The sequence below is a fragment of the Lissotriton helveticus genome, chromosome 1_2 (genome assembly GCF_964261635.1).
Source record: "Lissotriton helveticus chromosome 1_2, aLisHel1.1, whole genome shotgun sequence".
Lineage (NCBI taxonomy): Eukaryota > Metazoa > Chordata > Amphibia > Caudata > Salamandridae > Lissotriton > Lissotriton helveticus.
Window position 1 is genome coordinate 404,184,924 of NC_136058.1, and position 14,297 is coordinate 404,199,220.

At 44.9% G+C, this 14,297-nt stretch overlaps 1 protein-coding gene and 1 long non-coding RNA gene across 2 annotated transcripts in view; one reads left to right on the plus strand and one right to left on the minus strand.

Annotated features, from left to right (window-relative positions):
* Nucleotides 1–2,343, minus strand: part of LOC144807965 (uncharacterized) — an 83,174-nt gene extending 80,831 nt beyond the window's left edge. The window contains exon 1 of the long non-coding RNA XR_013606541.1: nt 2,077–2,343. This is a non-coding gene — a long non-coding RNA (uncharacterized LOC144807965). The remainder of the gene's footprint in view (nt 1–2,076) is intronic.
* An 8,224-nt stretch (nt 2,344–10,567) lies between these two features.
* LOC144807966 (uncharacterized) overlaps nt 10,568–14,297 on the plus strand; it is a 174,349-nt gene continuing 170,619 nt past the window's right edge. Inside the window, exons 1-2 of the mRNA XM_078673553.1 lie at nt 10,568–10,622; nt 12,528–12,646. The gene's annotated coding sequence lies outside the window, so the exon portion shown is untranslated. The remainder of the gene's footprint in view (nt 10,623–12,527; nt 12,647–14,297) is intronic.

Sequence of the window (14,297 nt, forward strand, 5' to 3'; positions counted from 1 at the left end):
ATATGCCATGAAGGACATTTAGGTGTGAACAAAACAAAACAAAGGATTAAAAGTTGGTATTGGTGGTCAGGCTGCGACATAGAAATAGAGAGGGCTGTAAAAGACTGTGTTGATTGTGAAAATGCTGACAAGACACAAACAACCCTAAGACCACCACTGCAACCATTGGCTTGCCCGAACATGCCATGAGAAAGGATCGGAGTTGATATAACTGGACCCATAAAATGGCAGGATGAGCAAGTGTAAATACTGGTGTTGGTGGATCACCTGTCAAAATGGCCAGAATTAAAAGTATGCAGGAGGGTGGATACAAGTGATCTTTTGACATTCTTGGACGATGTGTTCACTAGGGAAGGAATCCCTAAAACCATTGGTAGTTAGAATTGCAGTCAATTCACTTCAGATGCTTTTAAGAAGTTTGTAGAAAGGAATGGCATCACCCACAAGACAACCTCGGTCTATCATCCGGCAGGAAATGGAGCCGTGTAAAGATTTAATAGGGTGATAAAAGGAACCCTTCCAATTGGCTAACAACAGCGGCAAGTGTTGGAGAAGGGAGGTAAAGAAAATAATTTGGGGGTACAGAATTACGCCTGGAGAAAAAACGTTGGTGCGCCCATTCGAAATTATGAGAGGAAGAACCCCCATTTCTAAAGACAATATCGGATGGCTCAAATCAGCGAGAGTGACTGAATGGTCTGTGGAAACAATCAGGAAGAGAATCAAAGAGGCACAGGCCGCATACAAAGAGAAATACGACAAAGGGAACAATTGCAAAGAGGTCAGCATCAAAACTGGCGACAAAGTGAGGATAAAAAAAAGTGGACATGTCGTCAAGGGTGATAATAGATCTTCAGCACCGTTGGATGTGGTTGAAGTTTTTTGTAACTCAGCATTACTCAGTGATGGAAGAATTTGGCATGCCTCTAGAATGGCTGTGTGTCACGTACCAGGAGTTAAGGAACGTGAAGGAAAAGAACAAGGGGACGTGTAGGAAAGACGCAAATTAAAAGGGTTTGAAGATGAGGTAGACGAGTCCGATTTGGAGGATAACAACCAGGGTACACCCAAGGAGGACCAAGAGACCAGAAGGAGTCGGGACAGCGAGCTCATTGAATCCATTGGTGCGGACAAGAATCTTAGGTCTGATGAGTCAGTTGTGTCCCAAGGGAACTGGGAGACCAGTACTATGGAAACCGAACTAGAGACATCGGAGAGCGGGGTGGTGGATTGTAACCTCAGTTCAAAGGAGACTGGTAACTCTGTGTGCGCTGAAGGTACAGCCCAGGTTGACACTGGGAGTATGACCAGGAGTGACGTTGGAGAAGCAAGCGCTAACACAAGTAGCTATGGCCGCAATCTGAACCAACCCAGCAAGTATAAAGACTTTGTTTGTGGTTGACTCTCTTTAACCCCTTCGATGCTGATGACGGCCCCCAGCCGTCATGCATCACGTGGCTCATGTGCTGATGACGGCTGGGGGCCGTCATAAACCCGCCCACTCGCAATTCTGCCGCACAGGCGCAGAATCGCGGCCGCGCCCAAGGGGTTAAGTCATTACAGCTTTGTTGTTGAAATGGTTTAACCTTTTGTTCTGTAGGGAAAGAGATGTGTTGGGACTTAGCCCTTTCTCCCTTTCACTTACCCTCCCCTGCGCGTGCCGTTCCCCTGCGCGCTATTGGCTACTTTGCAGCCAATGTTGACAGCTGTGTATTCGTTGACAGTTGACAGTGACAGCTGTTGCTTTCCCTGCTATGCTGCACATGCATGCGGTGTGTTGTCTTTTATGCCATTAAATAACTTAATCTACTGCCAGTCCCCTGACTCTTACTTTACACATGCAGAGACAAGGTTTGCTCTGTACCCTCTGGACACCTGTAAACCTAAACAAACACCAGGAATCAGACACCAGGACCATCACCTGGGATCACAAACACACACACGGGGAACGGGATTACATGGAATTGTTTGACTATGGCGATTTCATTGTCTCTCTTTTGTTGTTCATAAATAACAACACATTTTATTTTTGGGAAAATATAAAATCCAATAAAAATATTATTTAAAAACACACACCTGGCTGGGCGCTTCGAGGACGCCTCACCTCTGCTTGAGCACCGGTCAGTGGGGCCTGGGGAGAGGGGGTGGGGGCACCGGGGGCCCGGCTGCCTGAGAGGAGTGTGTGGGGCCCGGTGTGTTATTCCCCTCCGAGTGACGCGCGCGCTCACGCCGCTGCACGGGCCACCATCGCACGCGCGAACAAAACAACTCATAACAGCTGCGCACGCGCAGCACCGCGCGTCGCATGTGCGGAGCGAAGACCCTACTTCCTATCGCCGAGTCAGTTAGGTCCTTGCACGGGGTACAAACTGTGACTGCCCTGAACAGAGGCCGCACAGCCTCACTGCGCCTGCGCAGAGGAAAGACACTCCCCCCTTACATAGAGGAGCCAGACCCAGGAGCTTTGCACTGAAACACATCTCAGCGCGTGCTGTGGCGCGAGGCCCCTTGTGCTCCGGGGCGCGAGGCAGTTGTTGTATCTCGTGTCCCCTGTCATTCTTGTGCATCTTTATGTTCCTGCGCGGACCCCGTCCCACCTGTGCTGGCTCTTAGCTGTGGCCCTTTACTGCGCTCCGTGCTGTCGGGGCCTGTGCTGCGCTCCGTGCTGTGAACTAAATAAAGCAATATTTCTTGCGACGACTTCTGGAGTTGGATTGCATTAACAGCGGTGTCTGTCCTCCGCGCATGCGCAGTTGTTCATCCATCGACCGTCTTTCACCGGGGCTACGTTGCACGCGGTCTTTCCTCCGCGCACGCGCAGTTGTTTAATTCAAGACCTGCCTTAACTCGAGCTCCGAGGCGGGAGGCAGTATCTGTCCTCAACGCATGCGCAGTTGTCCGTGGTTGAAAGACTGGTCCGCCCCTGACATAATCCAAGGACTAATCCCGGATTTCCTTATCCAAAGACAAGAAAGGATGGGAAAAACGGGAGGCGGGGTAGCAATTATTTATAAAAACGACTATGAATGCATATCGTCCGTTGCCACCACCAACAGTGAAACAGTACAATTCAGCCTAAAACATCGGCTAATAACTCGTTTTCAGGCACACTGCTCTATAGACCCCCCCACTCCAGTCTGGGAGGAATTTTCCAGCTTAATAGCAGACATGGTGGCCAGCAAGACCTCCATTACATTATTGGGGGACTTTACCTTCCATCTGGATGAACCTGATAATACCACAGCAGTTAGATTAATTCATGACATGGGGGCTATGCAACTGAAACAACTGATAAACACAAGCACCCATGTAAAGGGTACCATACTGGATGCCATTTTTAGGTCTCGCATACGCAGTGAGCATACGCTGCATAGAAGGACCTTTAGCCGTTGCTCTGCTCTTTTTGGAAGCACATACTAATGCTTGTGGCGGCAACCGCCTTGAGGGAGCAAGCAGGGGTGCTCCACAAGCACGAGTATGTGCTTCCAAAAAGAGCTGACTGCGCACACACGCACGCTGACATTCTAACGTGCCGCAAGTGCACGCATGCACTACTTGCATCTTCAAATGGCTCTTTCTTTAACAAATCTCATCAAAGATCGCTCTACCACTGATGCACGCACATCTATAGGGAGAATATTTGAATGTGCTTTACTTAAACAAAACCTGTTCATTCAATGATGGCTCTGTGGATGCGCAAGCATCAGCCAGAGCTCGCTTTGAGTGCACTTTTGAATAGTTAACAAAATGCCACTTAAGGACAGCCACCGCAGATACGCATGCATACATGAATATCTAGGACAACATCAAGCACCTGTAAAGGAACTTGTTTTTGCAGGCTTGTTTTATACTCAGACTTTTGAAGATGACTGTTGGGAGTTCAGGTATTGTTGCAAGATTTGCTCCTGCTTCCGAATAAACAACCAGAGAGCTCTCGTCCGTGGCAGAGATGCATTTTTAGAGTCTCAGAGTCCTCCAATTCAATCTGTTTATTAGTTTAAAATGAGCAATAAAGAGTTAGTGTAGACTCGAACTTAGGTTCGCCTGCAACATGAGTCAGAATAGAGTAATATCATATCGCCTCAGAATTACAAACATGCATAGATGGTGCCTTTAGCATGCCAAAGCACAACATTGATGCCATTTTTACACCCACTATTAGAGGGCATGATTCACTGTATATTTCTACTGTCGCTCTGATCCTTGACACAAAAACATTTTTTAATAATTAGAAAGGAAACACCAGAGCAACACTACAAAAACAGTAGGAAACGATCTTGCACAGGCAACATTTATTTGATTATATGTATTAACCCTATTTTAAAATACGGTTTATAGCACTGTACCAAAGGAAACACCAGTGCAACACTAAACAAGCATTGGCATAGCCAATAGGTCTCGCTTTTGGTTCCTTATAAGTATTTAGTTATGCAGCACAATATCCTTGGTGCAACAGCATCAACTTGTGCATGGCTAAACACTTATAAGGTCCGAAAGGCGAGACATATTGCTTACACCAATGCTTATTTCCAATGACCCTAAGCTAAAAGTAGGGACCCCTATACCAATGCCATGGTCGAATCATTATTTCACTGGAAAATCCCCAGGCTCGACAAACCAGTCACAAAGTAACCGGGATTAAGAATAAATGGCCCAAATCCCTCCCTATCTTTTGTAGTTGCATCAATTTCCATATCATTAATTAAGTTAATGGTGTTCAAATGGTCCATTAGCTCTCTACCCCTATTGCATGTTTGTCTGCTGCTGTGTGAATATTCGCTTAACCATGAGTAAGATAGCTTAGCATTAAAATCGCCCCAGACAGATTCCTACTGACTTAAAAGAGTCTTTGGATTTTCCAATAGATGCAATAAAATTAAACAAATGTATCCAATGCATATTTAGAACAGAATGAAAATCATTGTTATAAAAATTAATTACCCAAAAAGAAATACCCCTATTAAATAATATGCATAGCAAATTATTGTTATCTGTATGTACAGTTTTTATGCATCCCCCTGTCTTAATATTGACCCAGATTGATAAACCCCCAAATGGTCGACCCTGCTTGGGGGTTGTTGCTAGGATGTTATGGCACTCAAACCCCTCAATATGCAATTCTTGTGTGGCCCATGTTTCCTGAAATAAAAGGATATCTTGGTCTTTAATAAGTTGTACCCAATCTGGCTGGTGAAGTTTAGAGTACAACCTTGCAAAATTCCAGCTTTAGATACGGATGTCTGAGCTTGCTGAGGCCTTCGTTTGCATAGGGGATAAGTGGGTTGTGGGAATAGTACACTCAGTTACTGGCAGGGCAGGGGGTAACCTAATAGCAGGATCAGTATTTTCCCCAAAAGTTGATAGTCCATCTTGGGTCTCTAATCCAGACAAGGCCTAGAACCTATTAGAGGTAGTAATTCAAGAGGAATTGTTGGTGAAAGGAACATGACTTGGTTTGTAGAAATAACCAAGGGGTAGTGCACATATGTTAGTGCTATTAGATGTTATGAATTTGCAACCCCTTAGTAGGTGTCTCACCAAAGAAGGTCTGCGAAAGTTAATTAGAATACTGTCCCCTTCGATATTTTTTGTAGATGCACTGACTCACACAAACCTGCGTGCCATAATAATAACCTTTATTTCGGATACATAGAAGCTTCTATGCCTCGATAGCCATTCCGCACATTTACTAGACACTAGGTACTAGACAACCTGTTCTGATTCGAGCCCCTGGGCCTGTTTAACCTATTAGCACCATCCCTGGTGGGGTTGGTATTTGAAATGGTTATTGGTATGGGGTGGGGGGCCCGTTTCTATCTATAGGCAACCCCTGGATTGATCGTATAGCGGGTGAAGGGTGATTGCGGGAGTAGTAACTCTGGCTGTTTGCAACACAATTTCGGCATCTAAAATACTCATACCAACACCTACTCTATCGATGGCCCTGCTCCCATCAACCTCCTTGATTTCGGCCACCTTTTCCCCCACTGTCCCCTTAAAACTCTTGGCTACTAAAATAGCCACCCGCCTTTTTATCCAGGGTAGATGAAAAGAACTGCTGGGGAAAGAGTCGTGACCTCATTCTATGCCAATCTTTGGAGAGGAGCTGTGTCTCCAGGAGGAGGCACACATCTGCCTCCATGTTATTCCCGGTAGGATAAGATGGACCTACTTTTATTGTATTGTTGAGACCTCTCGCATTGAGAGTGAGAATTTTCAGTGTGGGCTGGGAAATAGCGTGTCATAGTGAGTGCACCAGCTTTGGCCTGAATTTGGGTCCCTGTGATCCCTCTTACCACTGAGCTCCCAACATCTGCCCGGCCTCCATTGCCTTTGATCCTCTCTTCAATGCCTTTAACCTGCAAACCAGTTCTTCACCCTCCCCTTCCTAACCCCAACTTAGGAACCCATTAACCTCAAATTGTCCAGGGCCCGCCATATGTGCGTGCGCGTCCTTGGAAGTCGGAATAGTTGGGAAAGTGTGTGGCCTGTTCCCCGTATCTCTACACTCCCCGTGTCTCTACGCTCCCCGCAGACTTCTTCGCCGCCCACCCAGCCTGGCAAATGTCACTTATCTGTCCCTCAGTCGTTCACGGTGTCATCATGGAGGAATATCTCCTTCGACAATGTCTCCAGCACTGCCAGTCTTCCTTGTGCCATGGTCTTGGGGTCTGGTCTCGTTGCTCGCTCTGTGCTACGCCTCCTTTAGACCATATGCCACCTTTCTCAAGGAGTTTTGGTCTGTGGGCCCTCTGTCTCCTCCAGGATTGGATTATCGATGCCCAGCACCTGGCAAGTGTCCTGCATGGATCTGAGCTGGAGGAGTTTGCCCTGCCATATGAAAATCAGCCGGAAAGAGTGACCCAAAGAATACAGTATTCCTTGATTTCGAAGACGCTGGGTTGCCACTCGGAAATCCCTACACTTTTGAAGGGGTATTAGAGTCAGGTCCTGGTACAAAGCTATGGCTATGGAGTGGTTCTGATATCTTAGTGGTTGCTTGTCCCTGGCAGCATGTAGTATACACTCTTTTAGTTGAAAGTCTGGAATGTCAGCCAAAATATCCGGGGGGGCCGCCCATTATGCTCCTGAAGAGACCCTGCAGGTATTGTGTGATGTCTGGCCCTTCTTCTTTAGGTGGAACTCCCTTAACGCAGATGTTGTTTCGCCGAGACCGATTCTCCAGGTCTTCTGTGTGTGCCTGGAGATTGATCTGTTGAGCCTTGAGCCGGACTATCTCTTGCTGTAGATGCTCCACCTCCTCTTCCCGGACTTGCTCCTGATCCTCGATGGAGGCCACACGGTCTCCAACGGCATCAATGTCGTGCCTTATCAAAAGATGGGACGTTGATGCCATTTGGGAATGTGTGGCCTCCATCGGTTACCTCCTACATCTACCCCGCTATTTCCCTTTTCAGCGTCTGCAAGTTGCCTTGTAATGCACCGAATAGTGACTCTACAAAGGTGTGGGTAACTGGGGCTTCAGAGGTGTCCACATCTTGGCTGATTTGTGTCGTTGGGGAGAGCCTCCCTTCTCCGCTGCCGGTCATTGGGAGCTTGGTCAGCATCTTTTTTAGATTCTGATCCTTCTTGCTTCTTGCTGAGGGCATGGCTGCTATATCTCTTACAAGAAAGAATACCTTACAGGTGTAAGGTGGAGCTCTTGAGCACACCTATATGCAAATTAGTTTTGCTGTAATTAGTCCAACAAAGTAATCTGGGTAAAGAATCAAAGTTATATTCACTTTGGACTCTTCATGATTCAAAGCTTCTTTGGTGTAAGGAAATACAATCCAAAATAATGATCTTTGTATTCAAATCGATAATTCCATATATATGTTAGACATTGACATCAGTATCAAATTATCCCCGATGCATTTCAAGCCGGCATTGGCTCTTCTTCAGGAGGTCTGAAGTCTAAGAGAGAAAATAAACAGGAAACAATGTCTAATATACAGGGCCCGAGGGTAAGACATTGCTGAACAATAGATGAAAAAAAGGGAGTTTATGTGAAACACGGGTAGCATGCTATTAAGGAAGCAAACGTAAGATGGTGCGTAAGGGAACAACCATTGTTGCCCGGGAGTACTCGTGAATAACATGTTCAATGCTTCTACGGGTTAAGTGAGAAATCCGGTGCGTTGTCAGAACAGTCAAATGTGCTCCGAGCAAGTCCTAATAAAAAACCTGCTTGTGTGAAGAAAAAGAAAAAACGTGTGGTAGTTACTACGTGTGGCGTGCTAAACCAAAGTTGTGCCCTTTCATGGTATGTGCAAGCCGCCTAGTACACGTGCAAATAAGTGCGCGATAAGAAAGACAAACGCTTGAATTAGTGGAGTGTAGATGAGAACTTACCAGTGTGCCTGGTGAAACCCAGTAAAACGGCGTGTTCATAAAGTGAATACTCCAAATGAGGAAGTAAACGCAGTGGAAAGGCAGGCATGCGTATTAAAGTACAAGCAATGGAAAAAGAAACAGGACTGGAGAACCGCCCGAGCCGGCAATGGACGGGCCGATGTCATAGTTATAAGCAATAAAAGAACGAAATGAGCAGATAATCAAGAACAAAGTTCAAAGAGAAAAAATGTAAACATGAATTAGGGAAAAGAAAAGGAAAAAGAAAGAAATTGAGAAAAAGAAGCATAAAGCAATCCAAGTGTCTGGCATTGTAAAAAAGTGTATAACAGGCTTAATGAAGCGTAAAGAGAAAAAGAGTAAAAAGAATAAAAAGTAAAAAGAAAGCAAAGTGTCAAAAAATGACGGAGAGTAAACTGAATGCGGGGGAGTCTAGCCTGGAATGGCTGGCACTGGGTGATGGAATGGTCACATGCAAGAACTAAATTAGGGAAAACAACCCGTAAGGAAAAGAGCTAAAAATTGGGAATGCGAGAGAGCAGATGGATGTGCTCAGTGTGAACAACAAAGAATGTGCAAGCGAAAGATGTGAAGCATGGAAAATATGGGAGAATCAAGGGATAGGAGGGAAGATAGCTGGAGGGTAAACGCCCAGGATTGCTGAGCGAAAGATTGGTCGGTGGTTTCGCAATAGTGGAAGACGTGTGGGTAGCAAAGTGTGATAATTGCGAGAAAAAAAGGAAAGGGTGATATGAAGATACAGGTTCGTGAAAAAATCTCAAGAGATGTTGAACAATGGTTGAAAGAAGCAGTGGAAACAAGGAGAAAATGGTCAGAAAAGAAATGGTAGTGGTGGAGAAAGACAATAATGCTGCCAAGAGAACTTGAAGTTATAAGAAACTATTGTATTCCAGTCTCTTATTGCGTCCTGTTGGGTGGATTGAACGCAATCTGTGCATCCAATGTAGTTCTCTTTGAAGTAGAAATTTTCTTGGGTCAATGCCGGTAGGTTTCTTCACCACTTCCAGGATTTGGAAGCAGATCTGACTTGCGTTGTGTTGAAACTGAACGAATTGGGCTGCTACACAGGATTTGAGGTTCTTGGCTCTAATATTACTGTGGTGTTCTGTGAGTCTGGTTTTTATCTTTTGTTCTGTTTTGCCTACATAGGGCAAACCGCAGGGGCGTTTCAAGAGATACACCACGTTCATGGTGTCACAAGTTGTGTTGACTTGTAAGCGAATGGGAGTGCCTTTGGTAGGGTGTAACACAATGTTTCCTGGGATGATGTTGTGACAATTGGTACAATTGTAACAAGGAATTGTACCCTTGTATACTGTTGATTCTGTAGAACATGGTTTGAGCATTTGTTGAAGGTTTTTAGAACGCTGGTAAGCGAAGATGGGATAATGTTAAAAAATCTGGTTGAAGTCAGCTTCTAATTGCAGAACTTGCCAGAGTCGTTTGATACTTTGTTTCATAGCTTTGCTGTTTGTAGAAAATGTTGAAACAAATACACTCCGGTGTTAATAAAGTGGTGCGTTCTATTCCTGCTACTCTGTCACTGGCTGCTTTGACTATCTGGTCTGGCGACCCTCTTTGCAAGAATATGTCCATGATGGTCGTACTGTCTTTCATAAAGTTGTCTTCAGGGGAAGATATTCTCTTAGCCCAGAGCAGTTGCGAGTAGGGTAAATGTGTCTTGAGACTAGGCTAGTGGAAACTTGATTAATGTAAAAAATTGTTGAATAAATAGATGTTTCTAAGTTGGTGCAGCCTATTTTGATGTCCACGTCTAGGAAAGATATTCTTGATGTACTAATGGTATGAGTGAACTGTATTCTTTCGTTGACTGTGTTGAGTTGCTGTATGGCTGACACTAGTTGTTCTTCGGTACCTGTCCAAATGAGGAAGATGTCATCGATGTATCGATGGTATAGTTTGCGGTGATTTTGCCAGTGTAGAACAGTGAGTGTATGTTCAGTCTCGTAGTCGTGCATAGACAGGTTGGCATATGAATGGGCACCGCAATTGCCCATTGCTACACCTGACAATTGAATGAAAAATTTGTCAGTAGCATGTCTGCTAAATGCAATGGCCGACTGCTGGAACTATAAAGCCAAATAAGAGAAAGTTATGTTCCGACACCGCAGTCTTCGTGACTGAGACCAGTAACACTGAAGACTCAGACTCACAGCAGTATTTTCTCCTTTCAGGGCGTTATTGCTGCAGATGGAGTGAAGCCAAGAAGTAAGCACATTACTAAGGTACCAACAAAGCTTAATATTGTTAATTTGTATTAACTGTTTCTCTTTTGCAGCATTTGGAAATGCATTTTCTAGTTTTGTTGCTTTTTGGTTAGTTTCTTATTGTAGGCTGTTACCTTTGGTTTAAAGGGAATGATGTTGTAGTGTGTGACCTTAATGCTGCAGTTTGCATTTCATTACAATCATTTGCTTACCCTGGAGAATCTCCAGGGTGTAGGAGTTTTGCTGTTCCAGAGTTCTTTCTTCAGCTTCTGGGCAGTTGTTGCTCTGTGGCGATCTGTGGTCCTGTTTCTCTGCTCTTCTTGTAGTAGCTCCTATCGGAGCTTCATCCTCCTGCCAACGATAATAAGATGCCAGGCATCACCCAGCACACAACACAGCCTATGATGGGCTACGTGTATCTGCTCGGCACAGTTAGAGCGAGGATAAAGTTCTCCGGACCCATCAGGCTGTGATTGTAACCTAAGGGCTTAAGATGAAATGTATTGTATTGTATTGTATGTTAGATTTCTATAGCGCCTTATCACCCAGGGGTCTCTAAGCGCTTAGAGCTTACCACCTTCCTGAGTGGCTCCAGACTGCTGTGTGCAGACCCGATAGCTGGTAGCACCCTGGAGTATGTATGTATAAATCAGATTATGTTGGAAGTAACCTGCAATATAGTGGCTCGCAGCACCCTGCCAACAAGTAGGATTTCTTATAGTGTTTTTTATTTCCTGACACATTAATGGAGATTGTTTTTTAACTGGCAGAAGAACAATACTTGACAACACATTTTCCTGGGTTTGTCTTTAAAATGACTTACCCATTAGGAATCGCATTTCGGTCTGCTGGAATAATAACATAATAAAGTTATCTTGCACTCTATGTTGTTGCATGGATTTTTGGCTGCAATACATTCCATGTTTCATTAAAACATGCTTTCTACAGGGCACATACACGATTTGCTACTGTAGAGAAAGAATGCTCCTGTATACTGTGGCAGACTCAGAAATATTGAAAAACTTCATGATTTCTCTTTCAGCACTTCATAGTAAAACCTTTCAATTTTTGACTCAATCATTTGGCAGAAACATAACTTAGTACCATTAAAATAGTTGTGATGGGGAACATTCATGTGGGGTTAGGACTGGCTCGACCAGAGTGCTTGCTGACTTGGAGGAGTATGGAGTTGACCACCTTGCCTGGTCCGGTGTGGAACCAAGACAGCGAGGCTTTGCTGCAGGCTCATTTGCGCTGTTAGCTGGTCAACAGTTTGAGGAGGAGGAGGTGAAGAGCTGGCTAAGTGTGCCAAGAGGCTGGCATTTCAGTACATCCCTGAGAAGTGAGCTTTGAGTCGATGTGGTGTTCCTCTTATACCAAGTGCAATTCACCCTCTCCAAAGCCTCAAGAATTCCTGGGTGTGAAGGGCGGCTGATTCTGATCGGGTGCTTGATAGTTTTCCAGAAACTCATGTTCTTGATTGTTCATGTTTGTCAGTAGTTGTTTAAACACGCCCAGGGGTTTTATCTCTTTAGTTGACACAAGCTGCAATAAAGGTTTCTTTCTCGTTGCAAAGAAAGTATGAATGGCCGACGAGGTCAAAGAATGGAAGGGCTGGGGAACAGTCATTCATCTCACTGCTAAGCAGAGCAGTGTCATGCTTCATCTCCGTCAGGCCTCTGATTTTGACCAACATTGCTTAGAATACTGGGACTTTAGAGCCCATCCCGTTAATGAGAAAAACAAAACTACAAGTCCCATAAGCAATAGTGGCGGAAGGTGTCACGCATGACCTGGGGCAACATACGATTCAGCACATCCAGTTCCATTTTTTAAGTATTTGACACAATATTTAATTTATAACCTTTGTTTTTTATGGTCATGAGTCATCAGAATACTAAAAACGTGTCTTTTATTTTTAAGGTCAATTACGTAATGGTCACCAGCTTGGAAGCTCTGTTAATTCTTCAGTATTTGTCACTGATCTCCATGTGTGGCTGGCTTGGGTCAGCCCGCTGCATCGTTCCCTATATCTCGCACAGGTAAGGAGCTTGTAGCAGCAACATGATAACGCATACTCGTCTGTAAGAAGTGCGCTCCGAGGCAGGTATCGGATAATTTTTGTGAAACAATCAAACGCCAATATCTGCTATGTACATTTTTTAAAATAAAACAGTCAAATCACAGTATACTGTTCCGGAGGTTCAGTCCCAGAGACATTATCTGTAACTGAACGCAGACACCCTAGGAAGCATGTGCTCTTAAGACAAGTTGCGTTCACTCACCTGAATGTGACATCCTTCATCATTGGGCTATACTCCTTACCAGGCCGGCGCTACAATGCCTGGCGGGCACCACAAGAGGGCATTTTGTCGAAGATCTTTTATTAAGTACGCCGATGAGCATAGTAGGACAGAGGATGTTGTGTCATAAGATGTGAGATTGGTGAAGATTGGTGAAGTCTGAATATAAGATCAACTATTGACCAGTTGCCGCAATATAATTAATGTGATCTTCCTGGTCCATGTTGAGATTAAAAACAGTGGCAGAGAAATTGAGGAACTAATGGCCCCTATTGATCACCTATGGACCTGCTGGTAAGCTGGGGTCTATACTTCAGGTCAACTTTTTTCATGCCTTGTGTAGTCATGGAGCAATCTGTTGGCATTTCATCAGGACCAAATATGGGAAAACGGGTAAATGTGACCTAATCTTCTCAGCGTGAGGAGCTCTGTAACTCAAAGCCCTGCACCGTGCATAGGTGATAAGGTGCTTATTACCATCTTACTACCACAGGTGAGCGCTCCCTAACAGAGTCCACTAGATACGGTAACTCTCCTAAAATTCAGGACATACTGACTTATCCAATAGCGAGGACGCCCATCAGAGGGCAACTGGTTTGAAAAGCACATGCTTCCTAGGGTGTCTGCGTTCAGTCAGAGATAATGTCTGTGGGACTGCACCTCCACAACAGTATACTGTGAGATGAATTATATGAAGAATGTGTATACTGGACTGTCATTTTCCTTGTCATCTCTTGTGATATGTAAAATAAAACACAACACACCGGGAGGCCAACACATGTATCATACATTTAATGCAAAAATAGCAAAAGGCCAAGTAAACTAACAAGTGAAAATTGTCTTTGCAATGGACGAGAGCATCCACCTTAAAGCAAGTTGAAGTATATAATGCTAATGCTACACAAAGTATTTTTATACACTTTTTTCCTAATACAAGAAATATGAACACGTGACAGAAACAGTTATTGAAACGACACTCATGAGTAGGAGGCAGAATCTTCTCTCGAGAGGAATGTGAGGTGTCCGTGAGGTGCAGATAAAAGATTCACAAGCTGCAGAATTCACTGTTTCTGGAAATAACACTGTCTCGCCAGAGACCTATTGTGAGCGACTCTGCTTTCCAGGAGACAGCACCTGGCCGCGCGCATTTCCTCTCCGAGAAGGCGATCGGAGCGGGCAACGCGCACACGAACGCGCTCGCTGTGGCCAGCTGCTGTCTCCTGGGAAGCTCCAACACCACACACCACACATGCATGTGCATACACAGAGACACACACACGAGCGCCCATGCACGCACGCACGCACACATACATACATACAGAGAACCCCTCCCACCCCCGCCGTCGCACACATACACACGCGTGCACACATCCCCCTCACACCCCACTCA